The 13,615-nt window shown below is 37.8% G+C and overlaps 1 protein-coding gene across 4 annotated transcripts in view; it reads right to left on the bottom strand.

Annotated features, from left to right (window-relative positions):
• The window catches only part of LOC149658686 (uncharacterized), a 167,112-nt gene that overhangs the window by 82,142 nt on the left and 71,355 nt on the right, over positions 1 to 13,615 (bottom strand). For 3 of the 4 annotated variants that reach the window (XM_089844297.1, XM_089844296.1, XM_089844299.1), the window contains one exon: positions 12,681 to 13,072. The gene's annotated coding sequence lies outside the window, so the exon portion shown is untranslated. Of the gene's footprint in view, positions 1 to 12,474; positions 12,553 to 12,680; positions 13,073 to 13,615 lie in introns of all 4 variants that reach the window. The other variant, XM_089844298.1, reaches the window with a different exon arrangement.

Here is a 13,615-nt window from a genome sequence, read left to right as displayed (position 1 = left end):
GGGCAAAAGTGCAGTAACTTTACGATCTTTTAGTTTAGTAGAAATATTTAACCCGCCCGAATGAATGAATATGAATGAATATTTATTAACTTTTCACGTAGGTGAATCCCTTTTAAATCAGGGAGGGAAGTAATTGCCCCACAACGGTGTCCGCGGAAAAGCCAACACAGATGTTTATATCTTTGAAGGTCATCTTTTAGCATCAACACCCAGTCCAAACTAAAATAATAAAATTGGTTTTGTTGGAACGTTATTAAGAAAAGTTTCATTCCAATCAGCAGCCATCTTGGAAAATGCTGACTACAAATATAAAAACCTTCCCTTTTGAGAGGTAAAATAACTCGCGACGCGTTCTAAAGTCATAACACTAACAGGACCCCGGAAATAATCTACTGGGTTTCGTATTAAGACAGCGCCCTCAATAAACGTTGACTTATATTTTCGTCAAGTTACGTCGTTTTCTCTTTGAACGTAAGCCTGGTACATCGACGATATATATGAAAATATGGGTGGAGTAGTCATAAACGCTTAAGCTTTCGGGGTGGAGAGGGGGTTTTTGGGCTACATATTCCACCAGCATATCACCATCCGCTATTGGTAAGCTAAGCCTTTGGCAAAAGGGGGTGGGGACTGGGGGAGGGGGATTTCTTTCAATGTTTTATGGGCTTCGATCGACAAACGCAGCTGCTGTCCCGTAGCTACTACCCCTTCCGCGTCTCTCTCTTTTTTCCTTCAGCTCAATCCTCAGCCCGCTCTATGCCTCCTTAACCCTAACTTCGTCTTCTTCTGGCCAAAGTATAGGAGAACCGAGGCTTAAAGAAATACACGAAACTCTATGGTGGTCTCTTCATCGTGGAACTTCCGCATCCCTAATAGGACGGGAAATATTCCTTTTTAAGAAAATGAAGTCTATTTCGTTTCTTTCTCATTCGAACTTCGTGACATTTTTAATCATACGCTAGAGATAGTTGCTGCGGAAGAATTTCCTAAAATATTAAAACACATACAGGAGTAATTTTGCTTGACTTTTAGGCTGGCCACGTTCAAAGATGACAGCCCGTTTACTTATAACTTATCACTATACAACGTTTCCTTTGGAAATTAAGCCATTTTCAAGTCCCTTTAAAGCTTCAAGGTCCGTGGCGCGCCTTATTCTTCGTAGCGTTTCGTTTGGTTCTCTTATTAGGTTATGCCCAAAGAAAAGCCATTTTTGATACGAGATTTACTCTTTCAGCAGAGCTATAGGAGCTGAAGATAAAGGGGGGAGGGGGCGAGAAAGCAGGGGGGGTCTCTCTTCCCAAAAGCCAAAAGGATCTAAAAAGGATGGCTGAAGACAAGTTCCTTATTCCGCGGTATAACAAAGTTGCGTGGCCGTCGCTCTATCACTCTAAATCACACCCAACCAATACATCAGAGCTTATTTTTTTATTCGTGGTCGTCTCCTACAATAAATGTGGCAGAATTAACAAGTCTTACGTCGAATATTTCATCTGGAATTAAAAATTCTTATAGGCCTAGTGAGTGGACGTATTTTAATACAGCTATAGTGATATTTAACTTAATTTTAAAAGGAGTTAAAAAATGGTTTGTGAGGAAAGATTAAAAGGCTCGAGTTTTAGCACTTTGAGGGTTTTTACAATGAGTACGAAAAAAGCCCATAACTTTCTTACTTATGGACCAATTTCGATCTCATTTGTCTCTTTTTGAAGCCCCTTTCATAATCTATCTATTTATATTGCTAAATATCACCAATTATAAAAATAATTAATTTAAATATTTTTATAATGTTATTAAATATGAATGAATGAATGAATGAATGAATGAATGTTTTATTGACCCAAAAAATAATAATCCCTTTTGAATCAGGGAGGAACCCGCAAGGGGTTCACAGGTCAAAAATAAAAAAAAAATTTTTACAAGCAAAATACCGACAATAATAATAATACAAAACAAATATCAAATTAATAATACAAATATCAAAATATGCTAACCACAGAACAGGCTAAGGAGGGCGCTGGAGGCGAGCATTTGCCCATTTAGCAAGAAGACATTTAGTTATAACACTTATTGCAATATTTACATCTACATTTACATTGGGACCAAGTGACAGTCTATCAGCCAGCGTGGCAGCCCCAACTTCTTGGTACGGCTCTCTCTCTTTTTCCAAGACTGGACAATATAAAAGTACGTGGGCGACATCCTCCCTATCCGCCCCACAGAGCGGACAGCTACTCTCCGCACTACCAAAGATTTGGGCCAACCGTTCAGCTGTGGGTAGCGCCCCCGACCGAGCCAGGAATAAAAGCCCACTACCAATAGAGTTGTCGTAAAGTGGTTCTAGGCCCGGGCGAGCCTTTAAGGCGTAGAGGTTCAAGCTTGGATGGCGAGCGAGCTCTAACCGCCAACGTGCCTGAGAAGATTCAGCCACCGCCTCATCAACTCGGCTGTACCACCCATGTAGGGATTCAGCAGCCCTTTGCGACAAACCAGCGCCATATTGCTCGTGTAATCGCTCTACGCGCTTTAACCACGTTGTCTTGCGGTTCATCGCCCGGACGTAGAAAAACACCCGCTGTGCAATGCGCGATTCTGCCATAAACATAAGCCGACCCAGATACCGGAGTATCTATACATCTTTTTTCAAAGAAAAAAAAAAATGGAGCTTGATACAAAAGGAAATAAAAATAAAAAACGAAAATGTCCTTTTATAGATAGGCTCGCTCCGATAAGTAGCTTTTCTTCTCTGATCCTCTCTCTAGCTCTCTCTATCCATAAACTTTACATGGTAATAACGGGTCGCCATCCTCCATTGGAGCCTTAAGAAACAACTCTCTCCTACATTCATCGCACCAGAAACACACTAGCCCAAAGTTTTCAAGTATTTATTAAATACGAAAGATTTAGGCTGGGAAATACTCGAGGGGTCAGACGTTTTGGAAAAAGTGTAAGGGATTTCAAATTCCAATTTGATTTCCTCGGATTTCGTTTGATTTCAAAATTCAATAAAATCAAATGGATTTCATCGAATTTTGAGATTTTTCCCGTGATTCCGTCAGATTTTGCTATTTTTACCGTTATTTCGACGGATTTTGCGATATTTCCCTTGCTTTCGTTGGATTTTGAGGTTTTTCGCGTGATTTCCTCGGATTTTGAGATTTTACACGTGATTTCGTCGGATTTTGTGATTTCTTTTGATTTTGGATTTCATGAATTTTGTAATGGATTTCACGATTTATTTACCGATTTTGAGATTTCGCTTCTGATTTCGTGATTTCTTTGGCGATTTGGTATATAACCATTGAACAGAATTCCATTGGAACGAAATTCCATTGGACCGAAATAAAAAATAAGTTGTTCTAATTGACCGAAGCTAGCCGGCTGTTCCCAATGGACCTAATTCCCATTGAGCAGACTTCCCATTCCTGTTGGACAGAAGTCTCGTTGGAGCGAATTTCCCATTGGCGCGATTTCGCATTTTATCGTATTCCCATTGAGCAGACTTCCCATTCCTGTTGGACAGAAGTCTCGTTGGAGCGAATTTCCCATTGGTGCGATTTCGCATTTTATAATTCTATATTAATTAAGGTCGTTGAAAAATAAACATGGGCCTTTTCCAAAATATTCTTATTTTCTAGGTTGGCCTAGGGTTAGGTTAGGTTAGGTTCGGTGTGTGAAATCGGATATAGACGAATTCATTTATTCCATAAATAAGCCGGAATCGTCGTTAACAGCAGCTTCAAGCTTGGGCTAAAAAGCGACGCCAGTCATCGTTCACTACCTCTAGCGTTGGCTCTTGGCAGAACGAGAATGGCTGCTTGCCCCATGTACGGTTGGATTCTCTTCTTGTACTTAATGATTTCATTCACATGACCAATCTGTCGAATGGGATTTCCGACCGAAGGGGATTTCTGTCGAATGGGATTTCTGTCGAATGGGATTTCCGACCGAATGGGATTTCCGACCGAATGGGATTTCCGACCGAATGGGATTTCTGTCGCATGCGATTTCTGTCGAATGGGATTTTCGGCCGAATGGGATTTCTGTCGAATGAAATTCTGCCCAACGGATTCTATCCAATGGGATATAAGCGTTGATTTCGTGATTTTTTTTACTGATTTTATGATTTCTTTTACTGATTTTATGATTTCTTTACTGATTTTGTGATTTCGTTGCTGATCTCGTTTTTTTTATTTGATTTCGAAATCAGCATTGATTTCGGATTTCTTAAGTTGGATTTCACGGGTAGCGTACGGGATTTCATGAATGACCAACTACTACAATTTAAAAATCTATCTCGGTGGTAAATAAAAATTGAAAACTATTTATAGCTTCGCGTTTATCTATTTTGGATAGCTTTAATAATCGATAAGACGCCTTTGCACAGATGATAAAGAGAGAGCGGGGACAATATCGTCATCTTCGTGTACTAAAATACGTATCTATATATTTTTCCCCACTTGTATGTACAATATTGTACAATATAACATAAAAATAAGAGTAAACAGCATCATGATGACAATGAAGGTATTAAATACCGCGTTTTCATTATAACTGCAGGAAAGGAGTCCAACCTTGGGAAGGGTTAATCAAACATAATAAAAGCGTCTTCCAACGAGAGATATTACAAAAGATAGGGGATTTTTTTAAGATCTAAAATTAATTAATAACTAATAATTTTCTTGGATATGAAAAACCAAAGAAAAACAAAGACTAGGCCTAGTATTAACTTTGTTTATTAGTTTGATATTATGTAATCTAAAGAAACGCACGCGTTTCCATGGGAATAACTTGTTTTCGGTTCGTGGCTAGTCCGGGCAAAATTCCCCATAGAGAATTTATTTCCTCTTTAGACTCCAATAAAAACATCCCAAATACTGTACAGTTAGTAATTGTATAGTTTTACAAGTATAAACATGTCAAAACAGAGTGATCTCATCGTTATACTAACACGGAAACCTATTTGTTGATACGGGAGAAGCAAAAAAAAAAAAATAAAATTCCCAAACGGCTATACAACACCATTATTCAAGATTAAAAATCGAGCTCAAGTTCGTTTCTAGCCCGGCCGCTATTCTCCAAGCTCCCTTACGCCTTTCTAACTCCTTTAGGGACGACAATTTTTTTATCCTACGTATTTCCAAAAATAAATAGAAGCCAGAAAGAGCGTGCGTGGTGGCTTTCACTTATATTGGACCCATATTCTCGGGGCGCGAGGCAAACATATTTTTTCTTAACTTACACGGAGTTATTATATATAGTAATGGCACCTCCCTGCCTTTGGCTACATTATGTTCTATGAGAAATTAACATTTAGTGCCACTAATCTATAGTTGAACCCGAGAGAGAAAACAAAAGTGTGGAAATCTAATTCAGGTATACGCGATGGCATTCGCGACCAAGGGGATTGCGATATGATGCGGAAGAAATAAGAATTATTCCTCCGACTCAGGATAAATTTTTTAGGCCTAGTCCCAATTTGACTTTTCTTTAGTGACTTTCTCTGTACAGGACTGAAGATTTCACACCAAAGCTACCAAAGGAAACTCGTCCTATCACCAAGGAATATTCATTTAAAGCTACCTATGAGGGGAAAAAAATAAATACTTAAAACAGGGCGCACGTGGAAGGAACGTACGAAGGTGTCGAAATTTGGCGGGAAAGGGATGAGTTTGGATCTCATAAATTATACGCGCCAAATATTATATATTTTTTCTCTCTTTTTAAGCGCGAGACACGTTGGAAGGTATGTGAGAAAGACGCTCGGCCTCCCCATGACGTTCAACCCAGCAGCCGTCAAAAAAGTAAATAAGGAACTAAGAAATTTATAACGGATCGAGGTTTTAAAGAAATCGGGGCACAGTTTTTTGAAAATAACGTCAATATAAAGTGAAAAATTGCCAGTCTAAAAATTTTATAGATGAGCCATATACTGTTTGTATGAATTATAAACTTAAGCTATATATTTTTCGAAATTTATTTATTTATTTAGTGAAAACGTTTCATGAGCAGTTGAAACGGGTGTACGGATCTATTATAGGTAATTTAAGGCAGAAATTGAAAGTATGTATAGAACATTGTACTTGAAAAGTGGAAAGCGGATTTAAATCCGTAATGACGAATTAAGAGTGTACGGGAAACGTTTACATTATATATACACTGCGATTTAGGTATATTCATTAGTTTCCATAATTATCATTTAGATAAATTGGAGGCGACTTGGAAGCGTTCAATCCTTCATATTCCCTAACAGGAGTGTTTACGGAGAGAGAGAGCGAACTCTGTTGAGAGATAACTCGAATTCCATTCGGTTTGGCCGATTTAATATTTGTCCGAGCTAGCTATAGTAGACCTCTTTACAGGAGAGTAATATTCTCTGTAAATTATCGTCTAGACTCCAGAAAAGGTGCCGGGGGGGGAGAAGGGGGCAGAAGGGTTAGGTATTATGGAGAGAAATGAGCTGGTAGAATGAGGCTACACCCCTAATCGCTTATACAATGCCACTATACATGTTCAGAGATAGATGAGGTCTATAGCATATCAATTCCGGATTTGCCTTTCTTCGGTCTACCGATTTTATATAAGCGTTTTCTTAAAACCACGACGCCGCGCGTCACAACAAAAGATTTGGACGCGCCGCCGCTAAAATCTAATGGATTTCTTATTAATTCTCAATACACGCCATACATATCTTACACCGCTAGACTATACGATAAAGGAGATAAAATTAATCCACGCGTAGGTATCCATTTAGATTTTAAAAGGAGACAGGCTTTAATAAAGATTAATTCAAGATGAATTAACTATATAGGGAACTTTAATATCTTGTTTCCACCCCCCCCTGTGTAGCTTAAGAAGATGGCCTCAAGGTTGTATATTTTCTACTCTAACATACGGATAAGTCTGCCATAATTTTCTTAGATTGAAAACTCCTTCGATGGTGGGTCCAATATGAAGTTTTTAGAGTATAAACAAAATATAATTCGTAATTTCAATCTCTTCTCTTTAACAACTCAAGAATTGTTACAAATCGTCATACAAAAAATGGGACACAACGCGAGATGAAAACCCCAAACATTCTAAAAAAACATCTCAAAAGGGGTTCTTTTTGAAACTGACTCTCAGAAAGAAAATCCAAGTTTCCATCTCTTTTCCACTTTGACTTATACCATTCTCTTCCGACAAGCTTAGTATTCGGGTAAGGCTGGCTGGCTGGCGAGTAGGGGTTAGGGTTAAAGATAGGTCACGCGTGATTCAAACTACGCTTGACTAAATGATGGAATAGCCTGGTGCCTATAGGGCCAGTATCCAATGGTACGAATGGCCTCGTTTTTTTATTTCCTAAAAGACTGTAAAGGCACGCGCGCAAAAAGGGGCAACCATACATACATACACCTCGGAGAAAAATTGGAATTCAGGGACCCAAAAAGCTGCGTGGAACAGCACTCGCAGAAAAGCAGAAACGACCCAAGAAAAAAAATACGGTATTTATTTATAGGAAAATGGCATGCACGGTTGGGTCCCTCTCAAGCTATAAAGCGCCAGTCTCGCATTGCATTACATTACATCATTTCTTCCACTCAAAGTATCGAAGACCATGATAGAACTTTTCCCCTATTTTATTACATAATATAATCAAATTTAATCTAATCAATATCAAACCGATGTCGTAAAGGACTAAACTATTTTTGCTCCAAGAAATGTAATCTTTCATTTCAGGAGACTTATCCTTTGCAAACGGGAAAACAGGAGAAAAAAAAAAACACTGTCGCGGCCATTCAAAAGGGGCACAACGATTTAAGAGTCTCCAATGGTTCTTGAAGAGTGCCCCATTTCTACACCACTATTCCGCCCTAAAAACTCTGGACAGACAATCTTTTGTCGATTGAACCGACACTGCAGGCTGCAACGCTTTTATTTTAGACACTCTCGAGAAAAAGGGCCTGCCATTGGATTTTCCTTTATACCCATCCATATTTGTTTTTTCTTGGAAAAAGCCCGAACCCGAAGATAGAACTTCTTTAATCTAGACCCTTTTCGTTAGAATATTTTACTGTCGGACGTCTTTTGTTATTCAAACGAGTAAAATACTGTTAGTTATTCATGGGAGAAAATGAAAAATTCATGGTCACTTTCAACGTTTCTTCATTTTACTCGAAATAAGATATAAACTTTTGGGTGGACTCTCGACAAAAGACTTTTTAAAACTAACTTAAAAGAGTTATTTCAAAAACAAAGATGGATTGTTTATTTTAGGTTGTGGAAAGGAACAACGCGCCCAAATTAAAACGTTAAGAAAAGACAACCGCGATTGTTATTTGGGCGTTTGTTGTTGATTTTTACGAATAAATATTATTATTTAGGAAAAAAACAAAATCGCCTGCCAGTTATACCGAATTCAACAACAAACATTTTACGTAATAATATTGTTAAGTCATAACAAATAAGATTTTGTTTATTTTAGAAGAGAAATATCAGTTCATTTTCAAACTTACTTCTAACGTACGCCCCTGCAACATTCCCCACTAAGTTAACCGAACTTTATAAACACCAACAAGTCAAGTATAACATATCCTAAACTTAACCGAAACACCTAGCAACCAAACTTTACAAGTACAAGAGGATTAATTAAATATATATATTGTAAATAAATAGATAGAAGAAGGTGACGACAACATCGCAGACCCCAAAACATGGCGCATTGGCCATCAACCCAAATAAGTCACATTTTAAAACAAAAGACTTTGTTTTGGGCCGCACCAAAGTTTTCAATATCTCTAATGAAATTACCCTACGAGCTTCTACATTAAAGAAACCGTATATTCTCCAGTCTTTAAACTACAACGAGAAGTCAATTAACCCGAAATTATTTACTTTATAGCGTTCATTCCGCCAATATATGAAATCGCGTTTATGGGCTCAAGATATGGTCCGACGTTAATATGTTTTCGATGATAATACCTTATTAATTTTTGGGGGTATTGAACTTCGGAGCAATACACTTTTACAATCAAAGAATAAAAAACAAAGAAGACTCCCTTTGTGATGAAAATTGTTACTAAACATTGTTCGAGTTAACGCGGTTAATAATACGGATTGCTATTACGTATTAGAGGATAATGGAATTTTTTCCATTACCAGTCTTTACGTTCAGTAATTCGCACTGTATGAACGCATAAATTGAGCGATGGCAGCACCACTACCTTTATCGAGATTATGGGGTGTGAAGAAATAACGCTAGATGCCACGTTCGTATTCCTACGGGGGCGGTAGAACCAACCCTAGTCTATTTTAGGCAATCATTCATCGCGGATGTTATTAGCTCCCAACAGCGAGTGCATTTTTTTCATACTTCTCTAAAAGCGTAGGAGTTAACTTCAAAAATAATGTATCTTTGATCGTAAATCAATTAAAGATAATATAAATTGGAAGTAACAGTCATTTCATCATAACGGCAGTTTACTATTATAGCTTCTGATCATAAAAAATTGCAAATTTAAAATGAAGAAAATTTAATTGCTGAGGTATTTAAGAAAACTAGGTCGATTGTTTTAAGGGCATTGTTCATCCAATTGTATGACTGACAACTCGAGTGAGATCCCAAGGGGATAATATTAGTTTCTATATTATCCAATTAGAGAAAGTTATTCTCACCAATTGCAAAATTTTTACGCATTAAGAACGATCTCATTAAGAACCAACTACACATCTAAAGCGGTTTGTTAATCAGGAAGTTGTTAAGAATTTTAAAATTATATTTTGAGCTTGTTTAAGAATTTTCTATAAATTATATCGTTATTAATAAAAAATTAATATTTATGACCCAATTTTGACGCAACTAGTTTCAATTTTAAGCTCTTGTTGAGTAGAGCTTTAATAAACTATTAAGAAAAACGTCACCCTTAATAAAAATTGCATCAAAATTGTACGAGCAATTTATACTTTGAAGCGATTTTTTTCTGTTACATGCAAAATGAATAAGAAAAAAAAATGATAATGACGTTTTAGTTTCTTCTTTGTAATACTCAACTAACAAAGGGGGTTGCTTTACTTTTTCTTTTACAATAAAAAAAAAGAAGGCTTGAAACATTTACTGCAGAGGAAGATAATGGATCGTTTAAACTTTGATCTACAAAGTATTTCGTTTTCAATTTCGCTGCCTTCATAAAAATCTTTTTCCATTTGTTTTTTTCCCCCTTCATCTACGAATTTTATTAAACGTAAGCGTCTCTATGCTACGAGCCATTTTGTTAATACCAGAAGTGAGATGACACTAGAAGTGAAGGGCTCTAGCATTGGTAATAGGTCCTGGCATTAGTGAACAAATTTGAGGATTTTATGCCGCTTCCCACGCTCTAAAACTAGAGAGAAAAAAATTGGTCGAGTTCCAAAAACATTTCCTACCCCCTTCCCCTCAACCTAAAGCCGCAGAACACGGACGCGGGTGCTTGAATCTAGTTCGGCCGTCTACCACCGCGAGCGTCTCACGTTTTGGAGGGGAAATTCTGAAACCGCCACTAGAGGGCCAACCGTTGGTGTGTTATCAAGACTATTCACTTTCGCCGAGTGAAGAATTTGGTTAGCTCAGTACTTCTAGTCTCATCTCACTTCTGTTAATACGAATAAAACAAAGTCTGGTATAAGTAGAATTTGTCTTATCTTAAAAGGCTTTAAGAAAAAACAAAGAATAAGAATAAGTTTATTTGAAATTAAATTTATAGGCCAGTCGAGGGTTAAAGATACGAAACAACGAAAATCAGAAGTTAAGGAAATTTATCCTTAGAAGTAAACGCTACAGCCTTTAATACACTGCGCCATAAATGTATCAAAGATGCTTCCTTGAGTTGCGTATACGCATTGTTGCTGGCTAATGACAGCCAATTTTAGAATTTGCCTCTATTACGGAGTATACAAATATCGTTATGGCATACATAACGTTATCCATTTATGGATGTTAAAGAAGCATTACGTAAAAAAAGATGGAGGGTCTTTTTATATTCAGGCTGCAGACTATAAAAGAGTTTCTTTATGTAATGTAATGCATTTTTCTTCTTATATTATTTTTACAAGGTTTCTTAAAGAGCGTGCAACGATAAAAGCGACGCGTAATGTATGGTTAAAATTGTTCAGAGAGACGTACGTCCCCCGCGCGCGCATTACGAACAAAACCCTTTCCATTGTTTAGAAATTTTCAAGGGTTATTAGCCGTTTTTCCACTACTATTTCTCCCTCCTATTCCGAACGTTGTTAAAAGGATTAGGGTTCTTAAAATAATAAAATTCAATAACTGCTAATATATTACAACTGTCGTGTCGTAAAGTTGAAATGAAAATTATAAAAGTTTCCTTAAAAAATATGAAATGGATCAACCTTATTCGCAATTAATACTAACTCATATCGCAGTATAAAATATCCTATATTAGCTACGCTATTACGCAATATACGCTTCAGAAGTAGCGAAACCCATAACCAAAACCCTCACAATGGCCCTGAGCATGACGCAAATTCTTCGACTAAACCTTACCAAATCCCCTGCCCATCCACGTAAAGCAAGGAATCTTCGGGATATAAAGTGTATTAGCCAGGCCAGTTAAGTATAAATCTCTATGAATAAATTTCCGCCGATGGAGCAGCGTATGTACGGTTGGAACAAAGCTCGTATCACCCCCCGTAATATATAACAGGAAAAAAAAGCAAAAGACATCTTTGCCCTTAAGCCAAAATAACGTTGAAGCTTAGGTTCCTAATAGAATCTCCAAAAAGAAGGGGATAGACGATACTCGTAGGTATGCTCCTATTACTACGACACTCTTAGAAGTTCGCTGAACGAAGTCAAGAATTTCAACTTCAGGGTCACTAAGCCTCGCTTCGCGAAATGTTCCGCGTTCTTTCTTTCAAGAACGCGTACGTGGCACGTTATACGCGCGTTTATTACGATCTTGTGACTGTGTAGAAAATCGTTATTGGATCATCTGAAGTAGGAGTGGCTATTGGAAACAATGACGCTTTTTCGCTTTTCTACTCGCATTCCCAGGGGCTAGGACCCACTTACGCTTATTTTTAATTACGCTTTCCCGAAATAAACAAAAGATGTGGTTTGAATTAAGTCTTAGACGACGACGCACCCACCAAGTACAGGGTTGCCACGGAATTTTCAGAACCAAATTCCCTGACTTTTCCAGGTTTTCCTTGACCTTTTAGGATTTAGGGCGAAAGTGTAAATGGTTACAGCGCGTTTCAAATGCTTATAATTAAATAAACTCTCTACATCAAGTTTTCCAATGTATTTGTTGCACCAAAATGAAACATTTTAACTATAAATAACAGTCTAAGAGATTTTTTAAAGACATTTACTTCACAAAAACAATTCTAGACAGCATTTTTAAGGATTGCTCTAGAGTTTATTGTGTTAAGAGAGGATGAGGAGAAACTTTCATTACTCTTTCAATAAAGACCTATACCCAGAAATTTACTCACTAAAATCAAATTCCTTGACTTTGCTGAAATTTTTGAAATTCCCTGACTTTTCCAGGTTTTCCCTGATCCGTGGCAACCCTGAAGTATGGAGAAAAGCATACCTGGATTAAGTCTCTCTTTCAGTCATGGACTTTTATCTAGTATATCTTTTGTTCGTATAGGATATAACCTATTCGAAATGCATCAAGAAACAATAGAGTACTCACGTTTCTAGTCGGTCATTCGAGGACGCCAAGAACATCTTTGGATCCCCTCTCGTGTATTTTTTTCTTCTCTCCTCCTCTTATATCCTCTATATTTGGTCGTGGAAGATACAGTGGCCGCGGCGCTGAAAACTGATCCTGTTGGTAAGGCAATCTTAACTTTGAGGTTCGGGATTCGGCGATAGCCTCCGGTTCTAAAGCGTCCTTTTTGGCCAAAATCCTATTGTCTCTCCGGATACAATCGTACGACTTCAAAAGGGATGAATTGTCTTTAAAGCGCCGCACGCCCTGGCACTCGATTACGAAGGGTTTCGGGTGTAGTATCGAAGCGCCTGCTGGATGCCAGGTATCCGATAACGATCATTGGCTCGCTTTTTGGTGCTTAATTTAAAGCCCTGAAAATGAAAACGGAGATTGTTATTAGTCGTAAAGAATAACTCGAGATTAATTTCGAAGCAGTTTTTGAGCGCTTTTCAAGATTAAAAAGAGGGTTGTTTTACTAAAATATAGGTATATGGAAAACAAAATATCGCGTTGCCAAGTTTAAAAGATAATGCGAACAAAATCATTCTAAGGACAACACCGAACCCCTTTACTAGAATGACCGAATGAAGTATACCTATTTAACTAATAGCTCAAAGCAGAAATATATTACTTTACACGAAGTTCACTTCTCCCTACCTCGCGCCGGCCATCATCTATGAAGTATTTTTACAGGCTAGAAACGGTACCGTTCCTCCCGAACAGCGAGGCAGAGAGGTGAAAATAAAAACACTAGCGTCGCGTAGTGAGAAAAATGTGCTTTTCTTACAATCGTATCATGGTTGTATCTTATGCAGCGGCTTCTCACTTGCGCGAAATACAGTTGAATCCCGCCGTTTCTAGGAAACGTCAGATTATCTTGGCAGTGGCCATTTATCACAGTTCTCTCTCGAGAG

This window comes from Phalangium opilio, unplaced genomic scaffold (assembly GCF_054372755.1).
Source record: "Phalangium opilio isolate 3A_F unplaced genomic scaffold, DU_Popi_V2 ptg000075l_1, whole genome shotgun sequence".
Lineage (NCBI taxonomy): Eukaryota > Metazoa > Arthropoda > Arachnida > Opiliones > Phalangiidae > Phalangium > Phalangium opilio.
Note: the sequence above shows the minus strand (reverse complement) of the source record. Positions and strands in the feature narration are given on the sequence as shown.